General features: G+C 32.0%; 1 pseudogene across 1 annotated transcript; it reads left to right on the forward strand.

Annotated features, from left to right (window-relative positions):
* The first annotated feature begins 15,593 nt into the window (after positions 1–15,593).
* LOC144547349 (F-box protein At5g46170 pseudogene) lies at positions 15,594–17,886 on the forward strand (annotated as a pseudogene). The gene is made up of 2 exons (XR_013509071.1): positions 15,594–15,788; positions 16,411–17,886. The product of XR_013509071.1 is annotated as an F-box protein At5g46170 pseudogene (transcript).
* Positions 17,887–18,512: the final 626 nt, after the last annotated feature.

Here is an 18,512-nt window from a genome sequence, read left to right on the forward strand (position 1 = left end):
ATTGGCGCTACTTTTGTTAACTTTTTGAATAAAGTATTTTTCGCTTTATGCAGCGAAATGCTATACAATAAAGAAAGATTCGTACTGTTATTGTACTGTATGAAGTAAAACTTGCTCGGTTTGTCACCGATATTCTAGAAGGCTGGAGGACACGCACGAGTATTTTATTTGAATACAATTATCAGCTTCCTATAAAATATTATAGAAAAAAAAATAGTACCTTCGTTTTTTGGTGCATAGAAAGTTCGGTAATTGTTTGTCCATCCAAACTTTAAACCGGTAAAAATATTTCACTATCCAAAAGATCATTTTGTCTGATAACTTTGAATCAAACAAACTTTAGTCCTTCAAAAAAAAAAAATACCTTCAAATTCATTGCTTTAATTAGTTGCCACAGCAGATTCTAAACAGACTTATTAACAGACGTACGGTCTCTCTTTTTTTTATATTATTTTATAATATTTCTCCATCTTTTTGTCCTTGAGTTTGGAATGTGGAAATTATAAAACAGGGAAATGGAGTAGACACTCTTTATGTTTTTTTATTTAATTTTCTAATAGACGACGTCCGAATAATAAAAATGGTAGGTCTTATAGATGCTTTCAAAAATATAAATGAAGCGTGTTAATTTTGAATTAATATAACATTTAATTAGTCATCTATCATATATTATGAAAACTGTACCGTTAACACGGTAATCCCAATCGACCAAATTATGACCTGGTCGCTCAGTTCCAAACCAGTCATACCTTGTGATGGTTCAATCTCTGTCTGCTACACAAAATTCAAACTTTGATATCTGAGGCTGATTGAAAGCTCCTGTTGCTGCCAAAAAAGGGCTCCCAATGAAAAATCTGTGTATTTACTTGAATTATGCTAGAAATTAAGTCAAAAGACTATTCCTGATAGAGTGGAAAAAACGAATGGTCACGTTTATCACGTGCCGTGTTCAAACGTAACTGATCACGTTTATCACATTTAACTATTTTTTCATAATTTAAGTTAGTTTCTTCAAGATTCATTATTTAATTAAGACCTAACAGTCCTAATTACACGTGACTCGCGTGATTACATGCCGTGCTGTGACTAAAATGTCAAGAGTTGGTCACAGCACGGAATAGTAACACGTGCCGTGCCGTTCAGTGACAGAGCCGGCTCCGCCATGCCATTTTTCCCACACTAATTCCTGATCTCAAGCAAGAGTTAAACAACACCAATTTATTCTTTGTGATAGAATAGACCCACACGGCCACACATTATGTGTGACACATACAGCAAGCACCTAAACAGAGACACCTCCACCTCAGCTTCAGGTCAGAATTATCCATCACAACTCAACGACTAAACTGTGTACAGATTCAGCACACAGACACGGACACGGTGAACAGAGAACATGTTTAATGGGTGTGTGTACAATAGAGCAGTACGTACTAGAGGGGGAGATGCATGTTAGGCAAAAATTCAAAAAAAAAATCTAATAGCAAATGCATGAATTTAAATTACATTAAATTGAAATTGTGTTGTTTGGATCGTGATATCATTTTTCTATTGTACGTCGTCTCCATAGACTGACGTTAATTCTGCATTATTTAGCATTTTAACGGGTAATAATAATAATAATTATTATTATAATATAATTGAGAATTTGAAAAACATAGAGATAAGAGCAACCAGAAGGGTTGGAACAAAATTCTGACAGCAGAGACAGAACTAGAAAATTTTAGTAAAGATCGATCTAAGGAGACGAAACTTAATTAAAATGTATAATAGATGGAGGGTAGAATTTGAACTCAGAGTTTTCACAACCACAAAATAAAATTTTAACTACTAGATCACAAGTAAACAATTGATGTTTTATGAGAGAGTTAGATTATATAAAAAGTTAAAAATAAAAGAAAATTAAATTAAATTTTAATATACATAATTAAAATTTTAAAAATCATAAAAATAACTTAGCAGACCATATCAATACATGTAGATCTACCACTAAACATAGGGAATGAAATCTGCTCTTTTTCTTGAGAAAAGGAGGACCCTCCTATTCTCCAATCCGAACCGTTTAAAATCGATCAAAATGCTTCAATTACATCTGATTTATTTGTGCTTTGAGATTCGTGCCATGTTAAAAAGAAATTGAAGCCGTTTGATCGATGTTGAACGGTTCCTTTTCTCAAGAAAAGGAGCAGATTGGCTTCCCTAAACATAGGATCACAAAGCTATAACATTGAGAGCATGCACCACCTTCATTCAAGAAAAAAAGGAGTAAGAAGGTTCTTCCTTAGACCAAAATGATGTCAATAATTTTATTGATAAAGAAAGAAAACCTTTATATAAACTAGGAAATGTTCACATCATCGTTGGAAATTGTTGAAACGCATATTTACTTATTAAGGCTAAATCAAATCAATTATTTTATGACAATATTTATTAAGGAAGATTGTTTCAGGCTTTCAGCCACGCGTTTGCTTGAAGTCCAGGATGGACATAAAAGAATTTTTATTTTAATTGTATTTGATGAAACATCAAATAATATTGAAATTGCATGAAAATTAATACACAATCAATTCGTAGCACAGAAGATCCGAATATCGACAAAGGGTGATAGAATTGCTTCGGTTTTGATTTTTGAAGTTCCACTCTGTTTAAAGACAATGAAAAAAAAATTATGAAAAATTTATATTCGAATGAAAAAACGATGTAGATTGATAGAAAAAACTTAAAAAAAATTCAAAGTGAAAGTTCTAGCAAACATTAACTGGGATCGCTTTCTTTATATAAAAATATAAATTCGAAATTTTATATTTATCTCATCTCATGTTAAGAAAGAAAAGGAGCTTCTTTGATCAGGTATTTTCAAGCTATACTTTTTCTGAGAAAGAACATACACGAATGTGAGTTGAAATGTAGACGGAGGAAATTTCATGTCAATTTATGGGACTCGGTTTTGTATGAAACATCAAGCATATAAAATTAATGTAGCGTGCAAGAACCAAATATTCCGCATGTAAAAGTCTTCAAAATAATTATTTTGCTGCCACTGGTCAAAATCTAGAATACATTTCGCATATATATAAACTGAGTTAGGCTACGGTGCTTTGCGAAGTAAAACTGGTGTTTTATTTCACACTCATATTTTACGATTTTAAAGTTCAAAACGTCCATTCAAACCGTTCAAGTTGATCTATATATTAAATTGTGCTTGGAGGTCAAATTTTACATTTTTTTGAATTTTTTTTATATTTCTTTATAATTTTTGAAAATTGTTGTTCTTGATGGTCCATAATTTTCTGATAAACAACTATTTTAAAAAATTCTAAAAAAATAGTAAACAATTTCCAAAAAAAATGTAAAATTTGGTCTCCAAATATAATTTAATATGGAGATCAACTTGAACGGTTCGGACTGACGCTTTGAAGTTTCAAATTGAAGATATAGACATGAAGTAAAACACCCGTTTTACTTCGCGAAGTAGCGTAGCCCAACTCTCTCTCTCTCTATATATATATATAATTTTGCTTTATATTTTTTAATATATTTTTTCAAGTTAAATTGTTTTAGCAATTCTCATGGTCAAGTAAATAGAACAGTCTCGGTGTTATTATATTTGACATTTTTTTACAGAAGAATGATAAGCGCAAATCTTATTTATTAATTATTAGTGATATCTTAAATGTGTTTATAATTCTCTTGAACAATGTTTATAAATGTCAACGGAAGCACTTATGTTATTATTTAGGATTAAAACTGCAAAAAAAAATACATTTTTGCTTGAATTTTCTTTTGGTCATTAAAAAAAGTTTAATAATTTGTCTAATAATTATAAGCACTTTTCAGAATTCAGATATAACTTTGAGTGCAGATAAAAGATGCAAAACATGAAGTCTAAAAATAGTTCTTCTTTCTATAATATATACATTGTTGGCAACAAGTAGAAAAAAAATGAAAAATGCACAAATAATAAGTGAGAGCCCAAGTCAATAAAAACAATAATTTCCTTGTATTTTCTTGTTGATTTTTGTTTCTAGAAGTCCTTTCTATGAAACAAGGTGTTTTTTTTCCCTTATTAATTTTGGGAGCAAAATTTAATGTTCTGACCAACTCAGCAAAAAAAAAAAATTGACGATTTTCTCAAAGGAATGGTGAAGAATGGATTATTATTAGTTGCCTTCGTCAATTTCACAAATTGTTCTCTTGGTCAATTTTAAATATGTATCAATTTTTTTTTTTTTCATAAGATGAGAGTAAAAGGTTTCAACTTTCAAATATTGAGGCATTTTGAACGTTAGATTTTAGAACTATGGCGTTAGATTTTAGAACTACGTGTATTATAATTGATTAAGATAACATATTTTTTCTCGAGAGATTATGAAATCAAAACTCACGATAAACTAAGATTTACATAAAAATGAGCCTTATGTATACCGCAAACCAGTCTCTGTTGTAAATCAATTTCTTTATTTTTAAAATTTAAATAGTTGATTCAAATAGTCTAACGTGATCTACATATAAAAAATATAAAAATGTACATCAAAATTACAATTTATATTACTGAAAATATTTTTACTATTTTTTAGATAAGTCAAAGTTTAAGATCCAACCGGACATCATAGAATTTCAGTAGAATAGAAAAGATTTCGTCTTTAATTTCATTCCAACGCACCTTGGCGAGATGTTCACCAAACCTAAACCAAAGAGTAGCGTTACTCATTAATTATTACTCAGAATGCATTTCTATTTAAAAAATATTCCAGACTATGCAGAAATAATGGATCTGAATTATTTATCTAAGATAAGATGAAAGGGGAATCTGATTCCCTATAAACTGAACAACTAATTCGGTAGGTGCTTTTACTCGTCTGATCAATAAGTCCGAATTAACAGATTCCTTTTCTCTGATATGATGTCATTTATTAATTGAATTAATTCTTGGTCCGATATCAGATTTTGTTTTTTCTCAGACTGAAAGGTTTGAATTTTGACATGTAGGTATGAAAACCACAAAATGAACTTATCTAGATGACTAGATCCATGCATTAATTTGCCGCTGTTGTATATGGACCGCCACATATGGTGGAAAATTGGAAATTAATTAGGATTTGACATGTTCAATTTGCCGCTGTTGTATATGGACCGCCACATGTGGCTATGTTTGGATGTACAGAGAATAGCGAGAATAGCGTTGTTCTAATCCATTCAAACACATTCAATTGCTATTCGGAATAATGAGAATAGCGTTGTTTTGCTATTCCTACAAAAAATCGAAATAACAATTGGTACTCTCTCAAATGTTCAATCTCTCAATCGCTATTCTAAATGTTCAATCCAAACAACATTTTCACTATTCCTAATAGCACCACATCAACACTATTTTCACACTCTTCCAAAAATCACTATTCTCATCTACTATTCTCAAATAGTAGCTATTCTAGCTATTTTAGATTGCATCCAGGTTGAAAGTTTTATAATACAGATCGAACGAATGAAATTACATTGCTGTCGAGGATAGAAACTAAAAATTACAGTTACAGGCTTCTGTTAAAAGCCTCGCTGTATAATATAGATAGCGTTAACTGTTTTGTTAATAAAAATGAACAAAAAGGGAAGAGAGGAGAAAAAGAATAGTCCGCATCCTCTGCATTAACTCAAATAAGTATATTTTGAGTTAATGCATCTCGGTCGTGTAATTTTAAATTGAATTAACTCGGTCAAAGATTATAATTCAGAAGCTCTTTAATATTAATGTGAATCTTTTTTTCTTTTTTCTTTTTTGAGAAAAAATAAGGGTCTAGCCCATATTTGATTGATAATTGCGATTACAAAAGATTTGTAGTTGCATAAAATGAAAATAAGCACGAGTCACTCAAACTAACTTGAGCTAAAAAACAAAATGAAAGAAATGTCAAATAAACCTAAACTAGAAAAGTTAAAGCTAATAAACGGATAAAATAACATAGAAAATGGAATATACTGAAAAGTAATATTAATGTGAATCTAATTGACACAAATTCATTTTTTAGTTAATGCAGAGCATACGAACTCGAAAAGGAACAAGTTAAGTGACGAGATTCCTTATGAACTATGAATTAGACGCCGAGGTACTTTGTCGTGGGTACAATTTTGATCCTTATAACAAATGGTCATGTACGGATCTCGATCAAGTACATCGGGGATTTCTTTTTTGGTATTGTACTCATATTAGACCTCTTTAGAAAATCTTTATTTGTATAATTAAATTAATTTTTAATTTGATGACAAAAATAATAGTTGTTGGATATAAGATTGCATGATCAAAATATTTTATGAATATTAAAATTTGAAAGAGTAAGGCTTAAGTGCTATGGATAGCATAAGGTCTTTCGTGCTACGGCTTCAAAAATATATCGTATAATCTTTAAATTTTGATTTAAGTAGCTCAATAAATTAGTTATATGAAGAACCTTATAGAATAGTAATTTTTATTATTTTTGGAATTTATTTACTATTTTTTATTTATGAAAGATGATAAAAAATGATCTAAAACATTGGCAATTTTATTTTATTTTAAGTTATTTTTTGCTGTCTTTCATAAATCATAAAAAATAAAGAAATTCCAAAAAAAAGTATAAGTTGATATTCTACAAATTCATAATATAACCAATTTATTAAGTTACTTAGATCAAAATTTAAAGTTAGTTTTTAAAGTCATAGTACAGAAAATCTTATGCTATCCATAACATCTAAGCCTTACTCAATTTGAAATAGCAGACCTTTATTTATCTTCAAAGCATTTTTCCACTTGTACAAACTTTACTTTTTAAAAAAATTGGGATAATAGATCACCAGAAAATTAATTGAAAAAGCAAACATGCTAATTAGAGGATAAGCGAAGATTTTTATTAATACCCTTAAAAAAAAGTTTTTACAAATATGTCTCCGATTTTTTTTTTTTAAATGCCCCAACCGCTCGGGGCAGGGACGGCCCACAATTCCACCTAACCGCCCGGGGTAGGGGTGGTCCACTAGGGACCCAACAGCCCATAGGCCGGCGGTCCTCTATTATTTTTTTTTTTAGAGATCTTAATATTTTCATTTAAATAATTTTGTGAAGTTTTAGTTTTCTTGTTTAGAGTGTATGCCAAAAAATAAGACATTTCATATATTTATGAGTAATGTTGAAACTCTTTATAACTTTGGTTTGATTTGTCAGTTAGATATCACAAGTCTAAATATAACACTAATTAAGGACTTGGTCTTGATTCTTAATCATTTATTTTATTCAAATATACACAAGGAAACATGGTTAGATTGCCTCAATGATGTTAATTTTTTTTTTAGAGAATAATTAGATTATTTAATTATTGTTAACATATACCATTTGCTTGAATAAGCAAATGCACACAATAAATAGTAAATGCATTTTAAAATAATTATATGGATAATTCTTGAATAATCTCTCAAGCTTTTGACAAAACAAAATACCGATCGTTGTATGTCTACCGTTGATAGAAAACTTAAATTGAATTTTTAAGGCACCAAATGATGTTTTTTTTTGCAATTATGATGCTTCAAATGCCCGAGAGTTTCCCTCCAAAAAAATCTGAATCCATCTCGTCCCCCCCTTTCTGAAAAGTGGTCATACGCGCAAATTTGACTTTCCTAGCCATACTTATGGTTGTTTAAAGTTTTTTCAAAAGCTGAACTTTGGAAATTCATAACTAATTGTAGAAAAAATCAAATAAATTAAAATTTGTGTCAATTCTATGTATTTTTGAATGCTCTACATGTTGGTGTAATCACTTTTATATTTTGGTCCCTATATCAGTCCAGACTTGCTGATTTACCAGCAGAGATCAAATTTGATGTTTTTAGTGGACTTTACTGATTTACCAGTGGCCTTTGTTTATTGCTTGACTGTTGAGTTTGGACTTGGTACCATACCAGAGGTCAGTCTAGGGTGATTTGTGCATGAACAAATATCTAATTTGAGGTTTGAACATATTTTAGTAGCTCTAAACTATTGTTTTAGTATCAGAAATAAAAAAAAGAATATCAAAACTCCAAGGTATCATTTAATCAAATTTTTGGAATCTCCTGATTGATCTTTAGTTGACACTAGCTTTTCTGATGTGATTGCCCTTAGTGATTGATATTAGGGATTTTTATGTTTTTAGTGATGTTACTTTGATTCCATTTTCAGGTATACTACTTTGTTTTGTGGTTTCTGATACTAGTTGGTTGTTGTTCCACTAGTTCAGAATAATTGACTTTTTGTATGACCTTTATTGTTTCGTAATGAAACAGGTGGATTTTCACTATTAAAAAAAAATCAATTTTTTTGAAATATCAACAAGCTGTCAGAGCTTGAAATTTTTTGAATCAAGGTCAAGTCCTTAATTAGTGTTATCTTTAGACTTGTCATATCCAACTGACAAATCAAATCAAAGTTATAAAGAGTTACGACATCTCACTCATAAATATATCAAATATCTTATTTTTTGGCATACACCATAAACAAGAAAACTAAAACTTCACAAAATTATTTAAATGAAAATATTAAAATCTCTAAAAAAAATAATCAGAGGACCGCCCGGTCTATGGGTGGTTGGGTCTCTAGTGAACCACCACTGCTCCGGACGGTTAGATAGAATTGTGGATCGCCCTTGCCCCGAATGATTGGGGCATTTAAAAAAAAAACCACGCAGTTGGAGGCATATTTGTAAAAACTTTTTTTTAAGGGTATCAATAAAAATCTCCGGAGGAGAAGATTGTTTTGTTAAAGGTTTGGCAGCTAGTGGCATCTAAAAAAATTACCTTCGGTCCGGAAAGTCTGATTATAAATTTACAATACCAGTGATGGGGTTAAGATGATTCCATCTCGGAATCTTCACGAGTCACACAACTGTGAAACACGGTAATCAAAGACTTTGGAAACGACGCGGTTGTTTTGGACTTTTGTCGGAGTCAAACTTTGGTTACCGCACCTAAGATCCGTTTGTTAAAACAATATTTGATCCGAGATCTGAATCAACTATTGGCTGTAGATCTCCTTACAATCAATCTTTTTTTCTTTTCTTTTTAAAAAAAAAACTTGACTGATGCAGTCCAGGAATTATTAAACTTTACATTCAATCACTGCATGCACTCATTTGAGATTTTTACTGGATTTGGTAAACATGTAATTTGGTTAAATAATTTTATTTCGGAAAAAAAATTGTAAACATTTCGTCGATTATGTTGTTTGGTAAGCAAATGGCGTAGATATCGCAAATTTTACTGTTGATTTTTTTATTTACAGCAGACAGAACTAATATGCCAGAAATCTTCTCTGTTTGTATTGTTCAGGTTCTTTAACCCAAGGATTCTCTAACTAAATTAAATTATCAATTGATAGCAATTCTATTTAATTTATTACATAAACGAATCATAAAAAATAATTTTTTTCGTCCAAACATTTTTTTATTTGTTATCCAATCAGAATTTTTTTTTGTGTTCCAATAAAAATTGAATGATCTTCTGTGGTTGGTATTATATCATCGTTGTTTGTTTGAGTCGAGTTAAGAAGCAAACTGCAAAAGATCCTCAGACATTTCAATTAGAAAAAAAATATATATATATATATTTTGGACCAAAAAAAATTCTCGGATCTTTTAAATTTCTATGAACCGAAAATTTAAGATACTCTTTCTGTTTTTATTATCTTATTTTATAATAAATTTTATGAATAAAAATTCTCAAAACCATAGAAATCACTCATATTGTGTCTCCATTATTTGTACTACCAACAAACTCAGTACTCTCTAACGGAAAAAAAAAATATATATATTAAATCCTCAATCCGTACAAATTAACCACTTATCCGCGTTTTGCCTAACAAACACGATACCCCCAATGGCAAATAAATCTTCTGTTATTCTAATGAAATAATAGGTTCCTATTATTCCCATCTCAACCGCTCAAAATTTCAATATGCTAATCTTAATGAAGAAATTTTTTCTTGTACGAAACTCAACGAAATTGAATGATTGGAATGAAAATAACAGAAACCTGTTATTCCATTAGAATAACAGAGATTGTTTCCTCAATCAATGTGCCAAAAAGAAAAACAGTACAGTCCTTGAACCGAAATATGAAACCAAGAATCACGCTGCTTTCCAAATTTCCGGTACAAATACAACTATTCTTGTCGACATCGGATCCGATTCTTTCTTTTCTCTTAATTCCCTTTTGAATGAACAGTGGCACCGATTCTGACTGAATTTATCGTGGCATCAATCTAAATAAAATTAAAATAATATATGATAAAAACAAAAAAATAAAAATCTCAATTCCCAAGCATATCTGTATTGGCAAATTTACAATCCGACTTTGCTGAATCACCATTCACCTGTAATAAATTACCTCCGTAAAAAATGCATCAAATTTACTAACTGGACTGGAGAAGATCCAACCCCACAACAAAAAAAAAAAAACAAAAAAACATTTTTTTGGTTTAGTTACCCAAATAGCGGACAATTAGTTGGTCCCAGTTGAGCAATGACAGTGATCACAATAGTATATATGTATATATGTACGCTCTTTGAAGCCTTGCCGACTTGGATTGATTAACACATTTAGGTCATGTTTAATTGTGGAGTAAAATTATTTCGGATTAAATTATTTACTTTAAGTTAAGTTATGATGGGTTTAATTAATTATGTTTGGTTGAATTTTGATGAAATAAGTTGATGAAGAGAGAAAAATTTACAAGTTAAATATTATTTTAATCATAAAATCTATGAATAAAGTAAGCTACTTCATCTAGAGGGGTGGAACAACTTATTCTGCATCTACCTCAAATATTATTCCATTTTAATAGAATTCACATCTCCTCAGGTTACTTGAATGCAGGGGCGAAACTTACCTATAGCTGGGGGGTGCTAAGCCACCCCAACTTTGCAATTTTTTTATTATAAATATATAGAAATTATATTATATTGTTCATTTTACATGTACAAGCCCCCCCCTATAAAAATATTTAAATTAGAGGGCTTCAATGTAAATTTAAAAAAATATAACTTGACTCATTTGATCTATTTGGGCCAGGACCTTCTGTTCTTTGCACAATGTAATAAACAAATTAGAAAAAAATTGAAAACGAATAAATAAATAATATTTATTATAGCTAATAATATTACTTCATATGAGATTATTACTACATTTGATCTTTTAGGAAATCATAGGGCAAAATTTAAATAAAAATATAAAAATATTATGTGTTTAGTTTAATTTTGATAGACATGACACTTTGTTGGTGTAATTATTTATTATATATTTTGGCCCTGTTCGGTTGCACCAGTGGGAATAGGAATGGGTACGGGAATCAAAAATTTTGAACTGAAAATTACTGTTTACGTGGGAAAAAAAAAATTCAATCAGAGTGAATTTTCATTTTCCCACGTGAACAGTAAACTTTAGTTTGCAACCGAACAGGCCCTTTGTGAAATCAAATAGAGAGGGATTTTCTTATCTTGTATTATATTGTGTTATGTATTTTTTTTTATATGATATTATTTAGCACTCCCTATGCTCAAATTCTGGTTCCGCCCCTGCTTGAATGATTACAATTGAAACCATGGTCCAAGATCGTTCTTTTAATTTGAGATGAATCTCAAAGCACAAATAATATTGGCCTCCTACAACATTCCGAATAGGCACTGGCTCATAGTAAATCTAGGTCACCTATTTCAATTTAATCGAGTCAGATCTCTGAAAAGATCATGATCTATCTTACTCCTTCAAATTTATTTTTTTACGTAGTTAGCTTAAAAGTAAAATAAAAAATTTACTCCACAACTTACTCCACAATTAAAAATGAGCTTAACAAATTTTGTCCGTTCAGTGTATATTCGTTTTAGACTTGTTCGTCGCCAGAGCTGCGTTGTGTGTAAATTTTAATCTGCTAAATATAAATTTATATATGTATATATATAATTATTATGCATATAATTTATGATTGCGACTAATGTCGTAATGTTAGAATTCCGGTTCAAATTATAAAGAGTCAATTTTTGTAATTTTAAAGTCCAATCGGTCAATTGAAAATGCTCAACATGTTCTTCGTTTTAAAATGTACTTGGAGGTCAAATTTTTTTTTTAATAGGTACAAAATCACTGTTTTTAAATGATCTCGGACCATCCAAATATATCTATTTAAAAGACTAGTAAAAGTATAAAAAAAAATGAAATTTGGTCTTCAAACACATTATTGTAGTCCCTAACGACACTTGGAGGGAGATTTAAGAGAGTTTCATAAACTATTTTGACATTTTTCGGTTAACCCCTCTAAACTAACAAGTTAAATAGCGTGTACAAAATAAAGTAAATAGAGAAGAGTTTAGAAAATTTTGACACGCAGTATGATAATAGAGTTCAGCTTAAAAGGTCTACGTCTCCAAGGCAGAGGAACCTCGTCGACGCCCCTTTTCTATTACTCAGAAAGAAATGATACATCTAGTGACTCATAATTCCAAATCATGTGGGCTGTCACAGCCAACTTAGTGTACAGGTTGGGCCTAAAAGCCACAACTGGCGAGTTCTACGGAGAGAATCGTCACACAGCTTTGAGTGTATTGAGCTGAAACGCTCGAGCTAGTGTACTCCTTCATGCCCTACAGCATATCACACTAGCTAGATGAGAAGACTCTATAACTAAATCCTAGATACTGAACTATCTCCAAGAAGATAAGTTGAGTAGATTTGAGTGTGTTGAGAAGATATTAAAGTTATAGTTCACTCAACAATGGGAGCTATCAAGAGTTGCAAATTATCGACTATTGAAATGTGAGAGGCGGTTAGCTTAAAGAATCTGAAGTGAAATAACTCTTTTTATAGTGTGGAATTCAGATTCATCAAGATCCGTTCTAACAGACAAAAACCCATTAGCTCAGATTGTACGGATATTAAAGTTAGAGTTTGTGCAATTTAATTCAAATTGATATTAATCATTCTGTGCGTTTATGCCTGTCCAGAACGGTTGATATAATTTGTCCCACAAAACTCGATAAGCTTAACCATATGAATAACACTAATCTTGGACGGAACCAAACTGGAACATGTTGACTTGTCATATGAATTGGTTCCACATTTGTTCCGTTCAAGATGAATGCTCAAGAAACCAACAAGCCTCAAATATACTTTATTTAACTACTTAATACACAAATCTATAGCTTCGTAAAGATCTCGCTGACTCCTCAAGTTCATCAAAATAATCTTGAAATTCAACACTTCACGAACTTTGGTTCTTCATTATAAATCTTGAAATTAGAGCTCTGAACCTATCTCTGATTCTTCATTATAATTCTTGTAATTAAAGCGAACCTGCAAATCTACTAAATCATGTAAATTATTAAATTTAATTAGTGTATGTTTTGTAAATTTAGTCAAACAAAGTAATACAACAATTATAATATATAAATTATGCTGAGTTGTTATGACTGACTGTCCGAACTTTAACATTGCAAAAATTGACTTATTATAATTGAAGCTAAAATTCAAACGTTACGATATTAACCGGACTCTATAATTCATATTTGTACTTCGGTCAATTTCTTGCACTTCTCTTGAATATCTAGAAAGAACTCAATGTAGTTCTGTTCTAGCTTGAAAACAAAGTATCTCCAATCCCCGAGAGGTAATCTGTTAGAATAATTTTTACTAATTTTAAAAATACCAATACCGTTACAACTAGAGGTCGGGTTGTAAATGAGTCGAGTTCGAAGAGTTACTTCTAACTCGTGTTTAGCTAAATAAGCGAGTCAACTTGAGTTGAGATATCAATAACGAGCTGTAAAGCCAATTCGAGTTCAGCTCATTACCAACTCGAGTTGGCTCACAACTCGTTTATAACTCATTTGACCAGTTAATTTTCTTAGTTATGATTATATACTAGTAAGAGTTTATCAAAACACACAAAAAATTAAATGATTTAATAAGAATTTATCTAAACACAAACAATTTAATCATAAATAATAAGATAACTAACAAAATAAAAAATCCAAACAACAACTTAGGAGTCATTTAAAAAGGCATAAGATTTATTGTGGCGAATTTTGTGTAACTCGAGTTATTAATGAACGAGTTGGGGTATGCTCAAACTCAGCTCATTTATTAAACGAGTCAGCCAACTCGAATTGAAACTGACTCAAATTGTAAATAAGCTAGTTAAAGCAAGCAGTTAGCGAGCGAGTTATGAACGAGTTACGAGTTTGAACAATTTTGTACAACCCTATTTACAGGTAATATTGCAAAACTAAATATCTCTAAGACGTATATTATTGAGAAAAAACTAATACGTTAACATAACACCACTAAAATTTAATAATTTATTCATGATGAAAATTCAAATTTTATATATTAACATTTCGTACAAGTATATGCAAATATAATGCCAATTACAAACACATAATGGTAAATAAATTGTACAATAATTAATCTACTTTGAAGCAAGGAGAAAAAAAACATGTACAAAATAATTTGAGAACAAACCAACAAAAATTGTGATATAAGAATTTAACAAACCTGTTATTATAATACAGCACATGCATGTAGATACCGAGCAAAATGCAGGCATAAAAAGTGAAAATAAAAATAAAAAAATTCATTGAATTAAGTGGCAATTTTAAAGACAAATAAAAATGAAATGTTGCTTTTGCATATATACATCACATCTAATTAGGTCACGCGAGTATAGACAACATAAAAATTACAAAGTATCAAAAGTTGATAAAATAGATAAAATTCTCCAATATTTATTGTTCACTATAAAGTAATTTATTATGTTAAGTTTTTATCACTAGATAATGTAATATTCGATATTTTTTCAATAAAAGAAGAAATAAAATAATTTGTAAAAGAAATAATAGCCCAATTCAGGAAAGGAAAGAACAAACACCGGACTAGGGGTGTCAATGGGTACGGTACGGGTCGTGTGGAGACATTTTCATACCCATACCCATTAAAATTGACCTTACCCATACCCTACCCATACCCATTAAAAATTGATCTTACCCTACCCTACCCTACCCTTACCCGTTAATATTACCGGGTAACGAAACGGTAGCGGGTGAATAACGGATAATACTAGTATAATAATTAGTTTTATTATATTTTACAAATTAAACATCAAAAACTCATTCATTTTAACACATATATAATTGCATTTCTAATAAAAAATAAAATAAATGTGCAATCAATTCCAACTAAATTATTTTTTATAAAGAATAAAAATTCAAAAACATGAATATACATTTAAGTGGGTTGAAAATTGAATTGAGTATATATTTAAGTGGGTTGGAAATTGAATTGAATATATATTTGGATTTTATAATTACCCTATAGGGTAACGGTACGAAATAGTCATTACCCATACCCTTACCCATTTATTTAACGAAAAAAAATTCTTACCCATACCTATACCCAATAAACTAACGAAAAAAAAAAAATTACCCATACCCGTCTTATCGAATACGATACGGGTCGGGTAAACGGCTAAAAAGATACCATTGACACCCCTACACCGGACCTTATAAAAATCTAAATGGACACTCTGAGAAAATTAATATTGTTTTTTTTTTCCTCAGCACTCAGCAGTCTATTTATTAACCATCGTCCCACCCAGACCCATCTTCTTCCTCTTCATTATCGCGACCTACTTCCCAAATCTCTCTTCTTCTCTCCCGACCATCAATCGTATCAACCTTTGAAAATATCAAATCCGACGAATTGGTTTACTCATAAAGAAACTAGAAGGAAGAATCGGAGTAACTCGGACGGTGAGCCTCTTCCAAGGATTTTTTTTTTGTTTTTTTTGTTTTCTCCCAAATACATAACGCGGCCAATCGGTTTGGAAAATCGCTCGATAATCGGCTCGAATCGTGCGCTGCCGATAGATAGATTTTCCAAACCATGGCAGCAACGCAACAATGAAACTATCTGTTGCTGCGGTACAGGGTTCTAAACTTCTAATTTTAAAGAAGATATTTCTCAAACAATTGAACTGAAACTATCTTTTTCTTCCCAAATTGATACTTCCAGTTTTCTTACTTGTTGCCTTTTTCAGTCATCTTGTTTTTTCTGTCAAATTTGGCTGTATATATATAATTTTTTGCATTATTTACATTTATATTTTGGTCTATGTATATTTCGCCTCCATATTTTGTTTTCAAACCCCTGAAACAAATAATATATTTTTTTTTTCTGTTTTACCTCGATTTATTTCTAACCGACTACCTACCTCCATTATTTTTCATGGCCAGGGCCATGAGCTAGCATTAATTGTTAAATCTCCTTCTCCCTATCAACGCCTTTTTTTTTTTTGTACAATTTTTCAAGAGCTATTAATATCTCTTCTTTATATCTACCTAATTCACTTCATCCACTGTTTTCGTTCTTCAGGTACAGAAATTAAGCTATTGTCAAGAGAAATAAAATCATAGCCCAAAACCTGAGAAGGCAACAAACAGAGAAGAAAATGACTCAATCCAAATGCCGTATTCATGCCGATCCAGCAATTTTCTTCTCTGAAGATGAACAAGAGGACCAGTTTGACCTGCTACCTGACCCGTTAATCCTTGTCATACTAAACAAGCTCGCTGATGTGCGAAGCCTGGGCCGGTGCCTGGCTGTGTCCCGCCGCTTCAACTCCCTTGTGCCACAAGTCACTGATTTATTCGTGCGGATTGACCGGGTTGTCACCTCTGATGGGCCGGGTTGCACTGGCGATTCAGATGAAACCCTAACCCTGACCTCGACAAAGCCAAGAAACCTCTTTTCTCACCTCTTAAAGCTCATGCTGTTTACCATTCTCAAACCCTTAAACCACCTTCACAGCGGGGTCGGCGGGCCCCACCGTCCCCTGTTGCCGCAACTCTCCCACCACTCCCCTGTACAAGTGCTGAAGAATTTCACCAATGTCGAGAATTTACGCATTGAGTTACCGGCTGGTGATGTGGGCACTGAGGAGGGGGTGATTCTAAAATGGAAAGCGGAGTTTGGAAGCACTTTGCAAAATTGTGTCATATTGGGTGGGACCCGCATGGACTCCAAGCCAGCAACCGACAGTGCCACGATTACCTCTTCCTTATCCCCTGAAGAAAACAACGGCAGCATTCCTGAATCATTCTACACAAATGGCGGCTTGAAATTGCGTGTTGTATGGACGATTAGTTCTTTGATTGCGGCATCGACGCGGCATTATTTATTGAGGCAAATAATTAAGGAGCACCCGACTTTGAAGAGTTTAGTTTTGACTGATGCCGAAGGTCAAGGGACTTTGATCATGAAAAAAGAGCAACTGAAGGAATTCAGAGAAAAGCCATTGGCTCCCTCGGCTTCTTCCAGTAGAACCCAGGTGCCAGCATCTAATATGAAATTGAGGTACGCACCGTATTTAGAGTTGCCGGGAGGTGCTGGGATTCACGGTGCGACTCTTGTCGTGATTAGGCCGGCCGGAGATGGAAATGCGAATGCTGGTAACGGAAATAGTGGAAATGGGAAGAAAGATGCCGAGGCGTTTGTTTCTGATGCTTTTGAGGGTACCTATAAAGATGCAGTGAGGGCATTACTGAAGCGACGGACTTACCTGTTGGAGATGAATGGGTTTTGAACTGTGTGCAGCTGAAATTGCCTGTAAGTTGACTTGTGTGCCAGTTACAAGAAATGAGATTGCGAGACTACATGTAACTAGTGTTGCATGCAAGTACACTTGCTGATGCGGGTGTTGGTGTTGTCGTTGCGGGAAGGTTGTGCTAAATTGAGGTCTGTTTCATATGTTATGCATTACAAATCTTTGTTTTGGTAGTGATGTACAGAGAACATTTGTTAGTTTTGCTGCTTCTATGAGGTAATATATGAATTTATGGAGTTATAAAATCTTTGTTTATATTCAATCTCTATCATTATCAATGTTCCTTGCAAAACCACTGCTGGCTTGAGGGAGTTGATTCGTTAATTTATTTATTTATTTCTCTTGCGCATGCTTTGACCAGAAATCAACGTCTATCCAGTATCTAGCCCAGTCATCCAAACCAATAAGAAACGTTTGAGTTGTTTTTGTGACAACGTTGACAGGTGCACAATGTAAATTGCCTAGTTGGTTGGTTAATTTGGGATCAAAATTGAGATATTATTTACTATATCAAATTTGCTAGAGCCTGTGCAGATATTTTGCCTTGAGTTTTTGTTGGTACTATTATTAGACAGAAGACAGAGGGAATCGAACATGGTTTGGTGTCTGGCTATTTAATTACGGCTACAATTATTACGATTATGATATTAATTCATTAAGGTACCATTTGCGCACTAACCCCACAATAAAGAAGAGTGTTTTTTAAAGAAAGGATTAGGTATAACGGCTGTTAAATGAAAGCAATCAATGTCTGTGCAACGTCGACAGCTTTAATGCATATTTGATCACCTGCTTGCTCTTTAACAAACCTCTGCTGCAATTGTTTTTTAGTTGATGTAATCAATGGGTAAAAATTCATCCGATCGTGTAT

This window comes from Carex rostrata, chromosome 31, assembly GCF_964058835.1.
Source record: "Carex rostrata chromosome 31, lpCarRost1.2, whole genome shotgun sequence".
NCBI classification, from domain to species: Eukaryota; Viridiplantae; Streptophyta; class Magnoliopsida; order Poales; family Cyperaceae; genus Carex; species Carex rostrata.